The sequence below is a fragment of the Martes martes genome (genome assembly GCF_963455335.1).
Source record: "Martes martes genome assembly, chromosome: 1".
In the NCBI taxonomy this organism is placed as follows: domain Eukaryota; kingdom Metazoa; phylum Chordata; class Mammalia; order Carnivora; family Mustelidae; genus Martes; species Martes martes.
In genome coordinates, this window is record NC_137888.1 from 142,945,865 (window position 1) to 142,963,433 (window position 17,569).

Here is a 17,569-nt window from a genome sequence, read left to right on the forward strand (position 1 = left end):
TCAATCAAAAAAAAAAAAAAAGTCTTCTGAGTTCGTAGATAAATAGATGGGGAAAAACAAAACAAAACAAAACAAACCCCACCAAGCCACATCACTGTAGAATTTCAGAAGTGTATGCAGCATTGGGAATGAGATGTCATCTGATTTCTGAACCTCAACATCCAAAGCTAGGAGACAATGGAGAAAGGCACTCAATATTCAAAGAAAAAATGATTTCTAACTCAGAATTCTATATCCAACCAAACTGTCAAGCAAATATGAACAAAAATGAATGAAAAATGAAGCAAAATTTTCCTCTCACATAGACTTTTATGGTGAACTAGTGGAAAACATATACCACCAAAACAAGGGATTAAACAAACAGAAAGGAAACCTGGAGCCAGAAGGCTGAGGATCCAGTGCAGAAGAGGGAGGGTATCTGCAAGACAAGTGTGCCAGATTAGAGTAAAGTTTAATTTTTAAATAGTTATCACAATATCATGATTCAAAAATAAAAAAAAAACCCATAAAGGTAGATTATGATGTTGTACTCATATCCTTTTCTCCTATTGCCTATTTTCTAACATCCAACACAAGGGGATCATTTTTTGTTATTTGTGCATACTTATGTCTTTTATGCAAAAATAGGCAAGTAAGAATAAATAGTCTCATTTTCTCTCATTTTTATGCAAACTTGCATAAAATTTCACCTTACTTTTAAAAATTTATCTTGGAGCACCTGGGTGGCTCAGTGGGTTAAAGCCTCTGCCTTCAGCTCAGGTCATGATCCCAGGGTCCTGGGATTGAGCTCCACATAGGGCTCTCTGCTCACCAGGGAGCCTGTTTCCCCTTCTTTCTCTCTGCCTGCCTCTCTGTCTACTTGTAATCTCTGTCTGTCAAATAAATAAATAAAATCTTAAAAAAAAACCCCAAAACAAAAACTTAAAGTTTTTAGGGCTACCTGGGTGGCTCAGTCAGTTACACATCCAACTCTTGATTTTGGGTTAGGTCATAATCTCAGGGTCCTGGGATTGAGTGCCACGTCAAGCTCCACACTTAGCTTGGAGTCTGCTTGAGGATTCTCTCCCTCTTCCTCTGCCCCTCTCCCCATTCGTGTTTTTTCTCTCTCTCTCACAAATAAATAAATAAATATTCTTTAAAGTTTAAAAAACAAAATAAAATCTTGATATATTATCAATTAGAGAGCTTCTTCCTTCTTTTACATAACTGCATAATATTCCATTTTAACTAAATAGTGTAGTCTATTTGTACATCCTCTGTTTATGGACATTGTATTTGTGTCCAAATATTTGCTATGAATAAAGAATATCCTCATATATATGCCCTCTTGAGGTGTTGAAGTACACCTATAAAGAAACCATCCAAGACTAAAATTGTTAGGTCAAACAGTTAATGCTTTTGTAATTTGGATGGATGTAGGCTAATTTTTTAAAATGTAGTCTAATTTATTAATTAAGACCTTGGGTTCTAGAAGCAAACTGACATGGGTTCAAATACCATCTCTACCACTGTTTACCTGTGTAAAATGAGCAGTCCATCTACGTCACCGTGCTCTAGCTGAAACTGTTCCATTCAGGGGGTTAAAATCTAGTAGCATAGAGTGGATGGAATATTGAATATTGAATGTGAATATTGAATGTGAAGCCACCTGTTTCAGCAAGTTCGTCTATTAAATGAAAGAGAGAATTTAAGGAGTTTGGAATGATGAGTAAAGGGGCTCTTTCAAAATGGAAGAGACATGAGCATATTTAAACTTTGACGGGCATGATCTGTTGAGAAAAACTAGTTGAACATAGAGGAGACAGGAAACATAAGTTACTGGGAAGGGAGATGAGGATAGGAATGGAAAAATAAATAAATGGGCTCACGGGGCTTAAATGACAGGAAGGGCACCCCTCTGCAGTAACATGAGGGATCTTGAAGGTCAAAGAAAAAGGAAGCTGTAACATTTATAGTTTTAGTAGAAGGTAGCTGAGGCCCCTTTCCTTTATCACTTAGTTTTTCCACTAAAATAGAAGACAAAGTATTCTTCTCAAACTAAGGAGGAAAGGAGGAGTGGGAGGGTTAGAAGTTGGAACATTGAGAAGAGTAGAAATGTTGAAGTTGTGGTTGTAGGTAATGGGAAGTTGAGTTGACCAAAGATATGGACTATGATTGCCCACCAGTGCTGGGCTCCCATTTGAGTTCAGTCATCCTAAATTTATAGTGGAACCCAGCTATCTTTTTGTGGGAATTCAGCTGAGCTCAGCTACTCAGGAGAAGAAAAAATATATGTGTATATATTAATCATATTATATTATTTTATATATATTGCATATATATATAAATACATATAAAATTTTTTCTTGCTTGGTTTTCTAGGTAAGCAGCAAGCAAGGGAGGGGGTGGGGGGTTGTGTCTTGCCATGTGCATTTTTAAAATAACCATGAGATAGAGCTGAATGAAAAAATGAAGTGAAGACGGCAAACGATTGGGAAAAAGTATAGGGTTCAGCAAATAGGAAGGAGAAATGGTAATAATAATTGTTTTCAGTATTAAATAAGATAACAAAAACAAATACTAGCACATAGTTAGTGCTCAGTAAATGTTAGCCGCTGTCATCATCATGAACAGAATTGTGTTCTACATTTATCCGACCTTAATGCTTCTCTTTGAGTCCAAAGAGTACACGAATCTTTAAACAGAGAAAGTAGAAGAGAGAGCCTTCAAGCCAGCGGCTTATTTCAAAGGTGTAAAATCAATCCACTTTTTTTAATCTGACAAGCCGACGGGGCAGTTCATTTTTGTTTTCCTTATTTCTATTGCAAACACGTTGCACCAGCTTTGAGAGTGATAAAAGTACACGACAAATGAAATTTGACCTGGTCAAATCGAGCATTTCTGTGATAGCTTTCAGAAGCTGCCACAAATTGGATGTCTGATTTAAAGAAGGCATGATTCCCTTCCTCTCACCTCCTCATCTTTGATGAGGTTGGGTTGTGGAATTGGACACAGGAAAGGTGGAAGAGGGTGAGCACATGGAGGTCATTTGGTGTTCCAGAACCAGGTTTTATATATATATATATATATATATATATAATCAGTTTTGGTTACTGAATCCTCTTGTAATTCCATTATTCTAATACAATGAGACTGTGAGTCTCCAAGAGCAAGCTGTTTAGCCAGGGGTTCTTGTTTACCGAAGAGGCGTTGGAGGGAGTGGGAGAGCAAATACACGCAGCTGAATTCAAACAAGAAAATAACACAATGGAAATCATCTAATTTATTATCTATATGAATGTGAAAGCATGGAAGAGAACAGAATTTTTAGTAGTCCTGGATGAAAGATTAAAATAATTCAGAGTGATTTGTTGCAAACTCGGCGACAGGTCAGCACATTTGAATCTCATTTGAATTCAACAGGGATTGGAAGAAGATATAAGCAGAATATCTTCGGTTAGCTCTGCGTGCGTTTTACTGGCGATGTGAAAAATCACACTCTTGAGCTGTGCGGAGGTACAGAGCTTAAACTGGACTGCTGTTACACACACCAGGCTTGCCAGTGGATGGATTTCTCTTTCCTATTGATTCTGTCTTATTTTGTTTGTTTTGTGTTTCTTATTGCCCATCTACCCCTTTAGAGAGCATGGCCTATCTTCGCTGGGCTCCAGTTCCTAGAATAATTCCTGTATTGTATTGTTAGATGCTCAATAAACGTTAGTCAAATGAAAGAGCGAGTAAACGGCAAGTTCATGTCTAAATTGCATGTTTACCATATAAATAAATTCTATTCTTTCAGGAAAACATTTGATTGAAACGATGTGCGAAAATTTAATATTTTAAAATCACCAGCACAGAGGATCTCTTTGAGGAGATCTAAGGGGTAGATCTAAGACGTGTGGTGCGGAGGACGTGAACTGCTTTTGGTTATATAAAATGTCTATTTTATGAGCCGGTGCCAACAAACACAGTGGCATATCGTAAAGGATGTTATGTTTTGCTTGATCAGAGTGTAGGGTGACACTTTGTTGGAAGTGTCTTCAAGTAAAAGAATTTGGGAGAAAAAGACTCCAACAGCTGTATGGATAATTTTTCCATTAATTAAATAGGAGCTGAGAAAAACACCAGAGTTTTTTCTTTAAATACAGAACTCATGGCAAATTGTCTTTTTAGTCCTCATGGTTACACAATAGGCAAGACTCTCTAAGAGCATTACACATTGTGTGGCTTAGAAAGAAGAGCCTCTTGATAGTTTTTCCTTAGAGTTTCCTTTCCTTTTCCAGTGAGTTCTCAATATGCTAAATATTACGTCCTGATTACCAGTTACGAGAAGCAAATATATCCCTGGATCTTAGTTTTTGCTTCTTTATGAATCTAGCATTTGTACTACACGTAGAACGTAGTTTTTTCTGTATCATTCCTTTGAAAACTCTGAATAATCCATGCTTATAAGTGACGTGGAAAATCCAATAAAAATAGGAGAGGATTGCAGGATAATGGTTACCTTTCAAGCAGAGATGAAGCTTTTTGATTACACAGCGTTGCCTTTCTCTGTTTAAGAATAGTTTGTCCTTTATCCTTGTGCCTCATCTTCTGTTTGCTGTGATCCCGGATGTAATGAGGTACGGAATGCACGGTGTCAGAGAAAGGTCCAGATAAGGGAAAGAGCAGGATCCGATAGTCTTTGTCTAACACACAGTATTTCTCTCCATTGCCCTTATCTTCTATACTGTACCACTCTTCCTATACCTTCTCCGGTTTTCAAAACCAATGCATAGCTCTTACCCAGCAATAATCTATTTTAACAGCAGGATTCACAGACATTAGTTTATTTAATCTGTTCGTGTGTAACCCATGCATTGAAGAACTGAACAGTTTTCTTTGAATTATCTAGATACATTTCCAAGGTTTAGAATAAATTGATCTGTAGGGACGCTTGCCTCCCTTCTCTTATTTTCGTTGACATTCAAAGTCTAGCTCTTACTGCACTCTGTACTTATAGCCACTTTTTCATTTTTCCAAACTCCCTAGCATTTGCTTCCTCAATTTTGCTCCTTGAATTGCTCAGTTATTTTAATACCAGTACTTTTGTTTTTAGGAAAATGATTTTTCCTAGTAGATTTGTCGTTTTCCTATGTTGAATATGTTCATGGAAAGGCTAGGACTTAAAGATGAATCATCATTTTTTTACTAAGGTGATCTACATGTAGGAAGAATCATCTTCTTATTGTATGTAGTTTTAACAAGTGTACACAACCATGTAATCATCACCACCTCCAAATTCTCCATGTTTCTCTGAGCTCAAACCTTCCTTCCACTTCTAGTCCCTGGCAACAACTGATTCTTTTGTCTCTATAGTTTTGTCTCTTACAGAATATTATATAAGTGAAGTCATATAATATGTAGCATTTTAGGTCTGACTTTTTTCATTTGTTATAATGTATTTGAAATTTATCCATGTTATTGCATATATTAGTAGTTCATTTCTTTTTATTGCTGAATAATATTCTATTGTATTATTGTATGGAAACACCACTGTTTCCAAGCAGAGGGACAATGGAGTTGTTGCCAGTTTCTTACAATTATGAATAAGGCTATTAAAAACATGTTTCTATAGGTTTTTTTTTTATGTAAACCTAATGTTTATTTTCCTTGTGTAAATGCCTAGGAATAGAATTTCCAGATTATGTGGTTAAGAGGATATTTATTTGATTTCACAAGAAACTGCCAGTTTTCCATAGTAACTGTACCATTCTGCACTGTCATCAGCAATGTGTTCTGCATCCTTACCAACAATTGATATCTTTGCCTGTCTTCCTTTCTTCTTTTTTCTTCCTCCCTTCCTCCCTCCCTCTATCTTCTTTTTTATTCCTTCTTTTCTTTCCTGACAGATGTGTAATAGGATTATTGTGGGGTTTTTGAAATTACTGTTTCCCTAATGACTAATGATGTTGAAAGGCTATTCATTTGCTTATTTGTCATCCATATATCTTCTTTGATGAAGTATCTGTCCAAATTGCTTTCCTGTTACTTATATATTGTTAAGTTTTTAGAATTCTTTATGTATCCTGAATATAAGCCCTTTAGCAGATTTGATTTAAGAATATTTTCTCTTACATAGACAAATGACTTGTCTTCACAGTCTTTTAACCATGTCTTTCAGAAAGTAGTTCTTTAAAAAAAAAAGAAGAGTAGTTCTTAATTTTGGTGAAGCTCAATTATGATTTTTTTTTTCTTTTTTGTGTCACACTTTTGGTGTTGTATCTCGGAAATTTTGTCATAAGAATTTTTTCTCATGTATTTGTTTTTGTTTTTATTTTTATTTTTTTTTTTTACTGAGGTATATTTTACAATTAAAAATTGTAAACATTTAAGGTATACGATTTAATCATTTATTATACATATACTAGCTTCGTAGATTTAGGTTTTACATTTGCAGTCAATTTTTGTACAGAGTCCTGGATAAAGGTCAAGGTCCATTTTCTGCTTCAGTGTGCACCATTTTGTGAAAGAATTATTTTTTTTCTCCATTTATTTGCCTTTTTACATTAGTCAAAAATCAATTGACCATATATATGTGGGTTTATTTCTGGACTCTTTATTATGCTCTATTTATATGTTTTTCCTTTATCTAAAACTACATTGTCTTGATTGTTGTAACTGTATAGTAAGTCTTAAAATTTGGTAGTGTGAGTCATCCAATTTTGTTCCTCTTTTTCAAAATCATTATTTTTTTTAGTTCCTTTGCATTTCCATATATGTTTTAGATTCAGCTTACTGATTCTACTTTAAAATCTGGCTGGAACTTTAATTAAATTTTTATTGAACTATATAGATCACTATGGAATAAAATGTCATCTTCAGAATATAGAGTCTGATAATCCACAAACATGGTATGTCATTCCATTTATTTAGGTTATCTTCGATTTTTTTCATTAATATTTTGTAACCTATCATTTTTCTTGTTTCTACATTAAATTTTTGGAATACCAATATCACAGAAAATATATATAGTTTTCCAAGATTAAATAACAGTGGATAATGTGGCCCTTTTTTTGAGAGTTTTGAGTTTTTTGAGTATGCAGTAGATACTGAGATTTTTGAGGCTACTGACAGTGCTTTCACCCTCTTACCCCTTTCTAATGTTTAATACGTAAAATGTTTCCAGAAAGTTCACCAATCAATAGTACGCTCTGATACAGAAAGTGATCTGAGTGAATCTCATATCATCTTCCAAGTGTATAGGAAGCAAGGTCTGGGGAAAGTTGTGGTGTGAAATCCAATGTATTCTTCCTCCCAGGCCTTTCATTTGAATGAATTACAGTTAGTCCTTTTATGAAAAAAGAGAAGATTCCATTATATTTCCAAGGAGCGTAAGAATATATAAGTGTAACTATATATTAATAAGTATATATACATATCTTCTTTAGTAGTCTTTCATGTATTCCAGAGGCATGATTTAGTTATTGACATGTGGATATTTCAAGAGCATGCCCTTGAGATCAAAGAAATAAAAGTTCTTTGCTTTCCAAAAGTTAATTTTGAAATCCACTATTCTATACTTATTTTTTCTCCATTTCATTTAGCAGTGGATACAAAACCAGAGAATTTACATTTCTAGTTGTTGTCATGAAATTCATCTCAAATATCTAATTAAGCATGAGCTTGACAAGTTACCTGGAAATGATATATTTTATTAAAAATGAATCTGATATGATTTATTTCAAAAATTCTGAAGCATGCTCAGTGACTCATTATATAGTTTACTTCTTTCCTCCATCCGAATAGAGATAATTAGTTACCTAGTACCTTAACTTACCTATAGCATGCTGCAGCAACAAACCCACATTTTTCCTGGTTAAGTACACACAAGGCTTGGCTTGCCTTATCACAGTCCTATGCCGTCCTATGCGGATTCAAATTCACACATTCTTACACTGTTACATATTAACAACTGAAATTGTAACAAATACTTATCAAAGAATCCAGTGAGAAGACGTTTCAAATAATCATTGTAATCCTCTTTTACAAAAATTATTAGTTAGGGGCACCTGGGTAGCTCAGTCCTTAAGTGTCTGCCTTTGGCTCAGGTACTGATCCCAGGGTCCTGGGATGAAGCCCTGCATCAGACTCTGCTCAGCGGGGAGCCTGCTTCTCCCACTCCCTCTGCCTCTGCTTATGTTCCTTTTCTTGCTGTGTGTCTCTCTGTCAAATAAATAAATAAATAAAAATCTGGGGCGCCTAGGTGGCTCAGTGGGTTAAAGCCTCTGCCTTCTGCTCAGGTCATGATCTCAGGGTCCTGGGATAGAGCCCGGCATTGGGCTCTCTGCTGGGCAGGGAGCCTGCTTCCCTTCCTCTCTCTCTGCCTGCCTCTCTGCCTATTTGTGATCTCTGTCTGTCAAATAAATAAATAAAATCTTTAAAAATAAATAAATAAATAAAATCTTTTAAAAAAAGGAAAAAAAAACCCTTCATTTAAAAAAAAATCATGACTATTACCTCTTACCAGATTTCGGGTTAAAAAAAATTAAGGGTACTTACACCTAAAACCGATCTGAGACTTACTACAGCTAGCTCATTGCACAGAGGAAGAAACTAAAGTCTAGGTAAAATAACTTGCCCAAAGACCCACAGCTAGTTAGCAGAATTGTAACTGAAACTCATATCCGAAGTTCTCTCCCTTAGATATTCTTCAAATGTAAGTACATTGTATTTGAGAATTAAACCTTATTTCCTGATTTAGAGTGAGTTAAATGTATTGTGTAATTCACCTATATCAGCAATCTTTTGACCTTTCCGTGCCTGCTACTTCTTGCCAATGATCCCTCAGTCTAACTGATTCTTTTGGGGGTTACTGTAAAATCTTGATATAAAACATTGTTCACATAGGGTATACTATTGGAATACACTGTTGGAATCATTCAGAAAGGTTACCAACACAACAGTAGGATATGACAGCAAATATGTGTGAAAAATCTTATCTGCTACATGCCCATTATATAGCTTCCTGCAAACAATATCATGACATTGGAGATAGTTATTTGGTGATTATATATGCAATAATTTAAATTCTAGTGATTTATATCCTGAGTGTGTTTGACTCTTTCTGGAAAGCTGCCTAAAATCTTATGTATGCTCTTCCTGTACCCTCCACAACAGACATCACCAAACTCCTTCCATTGAAGCATGGATGTCATGAGATTTTAATAGGATTTTTATGGAAAACATGGGTCTGTGATCAATTAAATTTGAAAAAAATAGATTAAGTGTAAAACACAGAGAATATTGATAGAGGGCTTTCTCAGAGCCTTTAATTGTCTAAAGGTTTAGTAGGCTACATGCATAGGGGCTCGGGCTATGGCAGTAACAGAGTAGTTTCTGACATCATGATGTTTATACTCTGGTTGGGGAACCAGAATTCAAAAAGTCAAGTAAGAAGTAAAATATATGTTGACTCAGAAAGTAGCAAGTGTTTAGAAAAGAGAAAAGTAGAGCAGGCAAGAATGGAGAATGAAGTAGGTTAGGTGTCAACTTCTATGACCTCCATCAGGATGGGGCTCCCTGAGAATGTGACAACTAATGAGGACTTAGGGGAGGTCAGGACCATGAGAACAGAGGGGAAGAACATCCTGGGCAAAGGCACTGAGCTAGGAGTATTAGGAGTATTTGAAAAATAACCAGAGGACCTTGTGGCTGAAGGGCATGTGAAGGTGATGTGAAGAGGGAGTGAGGCAGAGAGAGGTCACTGGGTGAGACATTATATACCATCGGAAAGACTCTGGCTTTACTTTGAATGTAATAGGAAAACAGTAGAGATTTTAAACAAAAAGTTGTATAATGTAACTATTTTAGAAAGGCCATTTTAGGTGCTCTTTGGAGAATGGATTTTAAGGAGCAAAGGTACAAACAGGAGACTATTTGAGGTTCATGTAGCAATCTAGGTGAAGAGGAAGTTGGCTCAATGGTACAGGCGGTGGCAGGTGGTCAGATATTAGATATTTTTGATGATAGAGGTGACACAATTTCTTGCTAGATTGGATGTTTAAGTGGAAGAAATTGTTGAAGATAACTTCAAAGTAGATGACCTGAGCAGCCGGAAGGATGGAACCATCATTTACAGTAATGGGGAAGACTGGGCATGGAGCAAGTTTTTGGGGAAAGACTAGGAATTCAGTGTTAGACATGTTAAGTTGGAGATGCCTAGACATCTGAGTGGAGTTACCAAAAATGCAGGTGGATATGAGAGATGGTGTGACTCAGACCGGAAGATCTTGACTCAGCCTCTCTGTTCAACATTCTGGCTGGCTGTTTTACTTTGAAAATGCTATTCTCTTTATGCCTCTAATTCTAGTCCTTAAAATGATGATAATAGTACCTACTTCATAGGGTTGTTAAAATTATTAGATGAATACACACACACACACACACACACACACATCTCATACACACACATAAAACTAAATATATTAATCACTGCATACCTTTACCTATTATCACTATTGTCATTTAAGTCTGTAATTTGGGTGGTGGTCTGGGCTGTGGATGAAAAATTTAGAAGCCATCAACTTATAGGTATTATTTAAACTGAGTCCTAGCACATGTGGATATAAATAGTATAAGTTAGTGTAGACTTCATTTTCCCAACTTTCTTGTCTAGGGATTTTTTTCTCTTGAAGTATTTTTCCCATCGAGGGTTTTATGGAAGAATGTATTGAAAGCTCCTGAGTGGATGCTTAGTGAAAACTTTTGGGTTAGAAAATATGACCTCCAAAATGTTGGGAAAAAAATATTGTAATTCTTGGGGAAAAAAAAGACCCGAGGTCTCTGGTTCAGGGAGCGAAGGCAGTAGAGAGAAATCATGGCCTCGCAGTAGAGCATACCCATAGCTGCTCAGTAGACACACCAATTTTCTCATTATTCCTGTCTGTCACAGATGCATACAGGATACAAAGCCACAGTGATACTGTCTCCAACAGATGGGAAGCTATGCAAATGAGTTTTGTATTATCAGCAATCACAAGCAGTTCTCTTACTGGTCATTGGCCAGATGCCTCAATTTTGGGGAAGCTGGGGGGAGGTGGGAGAGAATGAAAAGCAGCAGCTTTGTTGTGCCATCCAGATAACTGTCCTGAGCTATTTCTTTCCTTATCAAAGTTTTCCCACCAGCCCTTTCTAGAGTCTCTGGAGATTTCCCCGGGCTCCAGAAATTCTCTTCTTTATGAATGGCAATATAACTGGCCCATAGTGAACAGGTCATAGCTTGAGTCGTTTCTCTGGTCTTGACTGATAGATTTGTAGTGGTCCTTTCATGTGCCCACATCTGTTCTTACTTGTGGCCAGATACTAGAATTAACAGAGGGTTGGCTTGAGCTAAAGATTTGGCCACTGACCATGGCCCAAATTGAAATTGACTGACTCCTGTGGGGCTCCATCCAGTCCCCATATTCCTGTCAGAATGACGTTCTAACCAGCAGCATGCAGTGCTGGGATAGCAATGATTTTTGTGGAATCCAGGATGTTCCCCGAGAGTGCTTATCAAACCAGTAAGACATAATGAATGCTATGATCCTTTCGGAGACTCTATTCAGACAAAAGTTTTAACATATTACCAGTTTTTCTTCTCTACAAACATTTAACCAAGCCCTTTCTATATATTATTTCACCCATTTCTCAGAGAATGCTATGACGTTCTGCTGATGATCCCATTTTCCTGATGAGGCAACAGGACACCTCAGAGGTTAACAGCCTTTCATAGGGTCACAGCTGGGCAGAAATATGGGATTGACACACTTTTCTGGCTGTCCCACCTTAGAGCCCTTCCTCTTTTGACAGTGTTTTTAATAACCCCTACAACCTGGTATTTCTGGTCAGGGGCCCAGAGATACTGAACTTGGTCAAATTAGAACACTTAATTGCTGATGACTGTTAAGTTACTCTCAGGGAGAACATGAAGCATCTGTGGACAGCATTCTCCCATCAGATGGACAGTCCCACCTGGAAGTGTCTTGCGGCTATTTTCCTCTATCTGCTATACAACAATCCTTATTTTTACAAGAATTCCCTGAGGCTTTTTCTTTCTATGTCCATTCTGTTAGGAAGTCGGTCTGTTCAGTCTATTCGGCAGAATTTGGGGTGCCTCTCATCACTGAAGGCTTTCTTTGTAAAACAATATTTGGCTTTGATTCTTACACACACACACACACACACACACACACACACCTGCATGTGCATCTGTCCCTATACACAGGTGTGTGTTTTTGTGTGTGTACGTATGTGTAAGGGCCAAAAAACTTTCCCTTTGGCTGTTCAGCTAATTGAATTGACATAAGGCAGATTCATAGCAGAAAAACAAATTTAATTTCACACATGTGGAGGGCCCAAAGATGGGAGACCCCAGGGAAAGTTGGGCAGTTGGGGCTTATATACCCTGAGCTAAGGAATGGGTAGGGATGAGCATCAAAAGTGAGAAAGGTAATTCACAGGACAGTAAGAAGAGCAGCTATTGGGTAATTAGAAGTAGGCCCCGTTGTGCAGATAGGTCCTTCGGATAAAAAAAGGTATCTCTCTCTGGTAATAGCTTTTTTTCTGGGCCAGGTCCTCTATCTAAAGTCTTTTAGGGAGTTAAGGGAGAGGTAAAAGTTGTTCCTTATTCAGCTGGGTCCTGATTGCCTCCAGCTCAAAATAAACCACATGCGAAAGTAACAAATTTTGGCGTGGCATATTCTGCTCCCTTTCATGTGTATTTCATTTTATGTCTATAAAAGCACAACTTTATATATATGTACACAAGTTGATGAACTTTTGAATATGCACCCATGTTGCCACCTTGGGTACCAAGATATGGATCATTTCCATCTTCCCAGAGAAGTTCCCAAATCCCTTTTCCAGTCCAAAACAGACGGCCTCACATATACATATGCACATTCAGGGGTAATCATGTGTCCTTCTATTCCTAGATTAGTTTTCTCTGTTCTTAAACTTCGTGAAAGTAGAGTCACGTGGAATGCATTCTTTGGAGTCTCACTTCTTTCACTCAGCAAGTTTCTGAGTTTCATCTATGTTCTTTTTTCCTTTAGTATTTGTTTTTCATTTTCATAACTTTGCAGTAGTATTCATGGCCTGGATATCTTCCAAACTGTCTCTCTGCTTTCTTCTGTTGACAGATCCTGGGATTAAGGCTTCTAAGAGCATTCTTGTCACAATCTTTGTATGGGCACAGGCGCTAGTTTTTTCTTGAGTAGGACCTATGAATGGGATCGTTGAGTCATGGGGCCCAGCTTCTATTTTCAAAAGCAGTTTGGAACGCTGTTCAGAGTGAAGGACGGCAAATCAAATGATTGAAAGGAAGGTAAATAGTACTTGTGATTGGAGAATGAGGAATTGGGGTGCTCAGCCTGGAAGACTTTTCTAAGAGGTGATTTCCTAATTCTCCTGAAGTAGATAAAGGGTAATTTTAAGGAAGAAAGGAACACACTATCAATTTATACAAAGTACAAGATGAGAGAAAATGGGATTAAATTTCAACAAAAGAGTGCTTAGGCAGAGTATTATCATAATTAACATAGAAATAGGTTACTGTCCCCAGGGTGTCTTCTAACAGAATGTTCTCTGTTGGGTAAAAGGTAGATAAGTATGCAAGCAAAGTTTTCTCCCTATCTCTGGAGTACTTCTTGGTCTTGATTTGTCTTCCGGGAGATACGACAGTCTTGCTAATATGTCTTATATGTAGTAGGGTGACTACATTTTTATGTTGTTGAAGGCAGAATACTTCCGTTCAGTACAAATGCTCACTCAAACGGCATGCCAGGACAAGTCTTAAACCCGAGCCCTCTGAGGAAACCTGGAGTATACGATCCTACGGTTCATGATCAGCATTGCTGGGGCAAGCCAGTGACATCTGGACACATTTGACAGGAGTAAAGCTAGTGCCGAGTTTGCTTCCAGTAACAGTGGAACTCAGATTAGACCAAGCTTTCTATAGATAACAAATAGAAACTCTGGGCAAAATAGAAAGAACAACTCACTGAAAGCACTGAACAGAGAGACCAAAGCAGGGAGGTTGTGGAAGGGAGTCTGCAGTTAGAGGGCGGGAATGGCTCTGGGTGAATTTTTTATTTTCACATCTTCTAGTTTGAGCATAAGTTGTAGTATGCACTGGAGTGGGTACCTAAAGCTCCTCAAACTATTTTTTGTTTCTTTTAGGGACCAGGGCTTATAACCTCCATAGGTTATGGACACCACTTTCTGTTGCTCCTATAATGCTTGCAAACCCCGATCTTAGCCTCTTTTTTTTTTTTTTTTAAATCTGGATAAAATAACATAAAAAGTGGACACATATTCCCAGAATTAGGCTGAGCCCGAGCCACTGTTCACACAGGTGACAGCAGTACAAGAATTAGAACCCACCACCCCTTTTGGAGGAATTCCCGGCAGGCAAGCTACAAGGCGATGTTCAGGGTCTGCATTTTACAATGTCTGAGGATGCTTTTCTCATGGTAGGCTTTGTTAAGGATACCTTTGACGAAGTTTTAGAATATAAGTGAGGTTCGGTGGGGTGAGGTCCAGAGCTGATGACCAAGAAAGAATTCTTGAGACATCTTTGGTGCAAAACGGTGGTTTATTAAAGCACAGGGACAGGACCCATGGGCAGAAAGAGCTGCTGCCCCAGGGCTGTGAGGGGGTGGCAGGTTATATACCATGGGGTTGGGGAGGTAAGGAAAAGGGAGATTTCAAGAGAATTTTCATATGCTAAAGAGGACCTTGCTGTTGTCAGGTTAAGGTTGTTTTTCCCTTCTAGCAAGGTATTTAACATGAGATGGGAGATTCCTGGAAGAATGTCACATATGTCCCACCGAGGAGTGAGGGGTGGGGGGAAGGTTGCAGGGTGTCACCTTCTGCTTTGTCCTCAGCTAGCCTTCTGTTCCCTCATCACCTTCCAGCACTGTGCCGGGCATCATCTATTTAGTATGAAGGTGTTGCCCCAAGCAGCCCTTGCTCTGAGAGGTCACTGCCCCACTCAAGAGCACGTGACTCTGTGAGCAGAGTGTGGCCTGAGTGTTAGCCACAACCTCCCCACTGTGTGCTGGGCAGTCTACTTGGATGTAAGTGACAGCCTTATGCCAACTTGTTCTTTTGTGGCTAAAGAAAATTTCCTTTTCAATTTATATCCTTATGCTTCCTTCCTTTCGAAGGGCCATGCTTGGACCATTGTTTGTGGTTTCTTCCCTGGGGCTTCCTGCACAGAGAGGAGGACTGTAACTCAAAACTCTCCCTGATGTCAAAGTTAGTTTTCAAGGGCATAAAATTTGAAGACATATTCCAAAGACTACATGTGTGTAGCTTTTTCATACTACAGTGTGAAGTCCGAAAACTAATTCTGATGATCCAATTAGCCATCATCATTTTGCAAAATGATTTTTTCCTAAATTCTGCTTCTGAAAAAAAATCCTTTTGTTTTATCTGGAAGAGTAGCCAGTTTTCTTTCTGTATGTGTTCTTTGTAAGAATATGTTGAGATTTTCCTATTGTAATTTTGAGGATACTCATTTTCTTTTTGGTTGTGGGAACCTGTGGCAGAGGTTCACTTTGACCAGTCTTTCAAGACTATAGTAAGTACTGTGTGGGTTTTTCTATTTGCTACCATAGCAAATTGTCCCAAACTTAATGGCTTAAAAGAACACAAATTTATTATTATCTTGAAGTTCTGTGGGGTCAGAAGACAGACAAGCATCTAACCAGGTTAAAATAAAAGAATTGGCAGGTCTGCATTCTTTCCTGGAGGCTCCATTTCATCACTTGGGTTGTTGGCAGAAATCAGTTCCTTGTAGTCATAGGACTGACGGCCCTATTTTCTTGTTGACCGTCAACTACGGGCTGTCAAGGCTTCTAGAGACCTTCACATTCCTTGACTCTTGTTTCTCTTGCTCCGTCTTCAAAGCCGGCAATGCCTGCAGTGTTTCTGTCTCTTTTTTCTTCTTCTTCCACTTTTAAAGGTTGATGTGATTAGATTGGTCCCACCTGGATAATCTAGTATAATCTCCCCAACTCCAGGGGCTTAATCTTAATCGCATCTGCAAATGTGTTGCCTTTGTCATGTAATGCAACGTATTCACAGGTTCCTAGAGTTAGGATCTGGACATCTTTGGGGGGCCATTATTTGCCCATCACAACCTTCAGACATTCTGCCCTAATTTTGTTCTTAGATTTATTTAGTAAACATTAAATAAACCCTCGGTTTGCAGAAGAAAGATATAGAGATCAGTGAACTATGCCTCTGCTGCCTAAATACTAATCACTACAGAGATCAGATTCATTTTCACAGATACACACCGAATTCATTATAAATGTCAATTTACCTGGCCAATTCCTTAAAAATAGACATAATGACTTTCATTGCTGGATTCCCAATACCAGGTCTCTATGTGGCACATAAAAAAGTACTCAGCAAGTATTGCTGAATTTACAATTGAAAAAAAATTTGTTAGGCATCTACCTGATGCCTGTTCTAGATGTTTAATAAACATTAGCTACAGAGCCCATCTCCTTGTGGAGCTCACATCTTAGTGGTGCATCTAAAATTTTAGCCAGGCACCTTCATTCTCTTGCTGGATGATTGAATAAACACCCAAATGAATGAGACTGAGTAAATAAATTGGCAAGAGACTATCAGAGGTTTGGAAGGCCATGTTAGGGTGTCTGAATTTTTTTTTTCTTTTTCCCCATAAGTAGTGAGGAAACAGAAAAGGTTCTTAGGCAGAGGTGAATTGCAAGATCTATTTTTTTAGAAACACCTGATAGTAGGGGATGGCTCCCAGGGTTGGAGGTGAAGAATGGCTTGCCAAAGGCTTGAACCAAAGCAGTGACCGTTGGAGGAGGGAGGAGGGCAAGAGCTCTTGTCAAGCAATATTTGTAAGACTGAAATCTGGGGAAGGGAAAAAGTTAGGAACACTGGCCTTGCATATGAGAGGCTGGCAACCACAAAGCACATACATTTATAATCTATGTGATTATAAATTCTAATTTTTAAAAAATAAACAAATAGTAAAATTACAATAAATAAAATAATAAAGAAATACAATAAATAACAAAATTATACTTTTTATAAAATTATAAATTATAAACTACATGTAGTTACTGCCTTTAAATTAGACACTTGTTTAATGGGAAATGTTTTCTTCCTCTTAACATACTAAAACATACATATACAGAGACACCTCAGAGTCAAATATTCTTGCATTATGTACAATGCTGATATAACTGATACCGTATTGAACATCTGTCGAACATATAGGATCTATCCTTCAGTATTCAAACAGGGAATTTAAACAATTATTCTTTTTGAAAGCAATAGAATTTATGTGCAGAACCATCAGAACTGAAAGCCTGACATGTGAAATTTAGCAGTTGACATGCTACCAAGAACACATCAGAGGTGACCTACATAAAGCAACTTAGTATGAATGATTCCTCCTTTGGGGAATCTACTTTTGTTCTTTCTTGTTCAACTGGGGAGAGAAAAAAAATCCTGTCTGTGAAAATGCTGAGAAAGGAACTAGGATGGAGAATTGTTTTAGAGGGTCCGTTTGCATTGT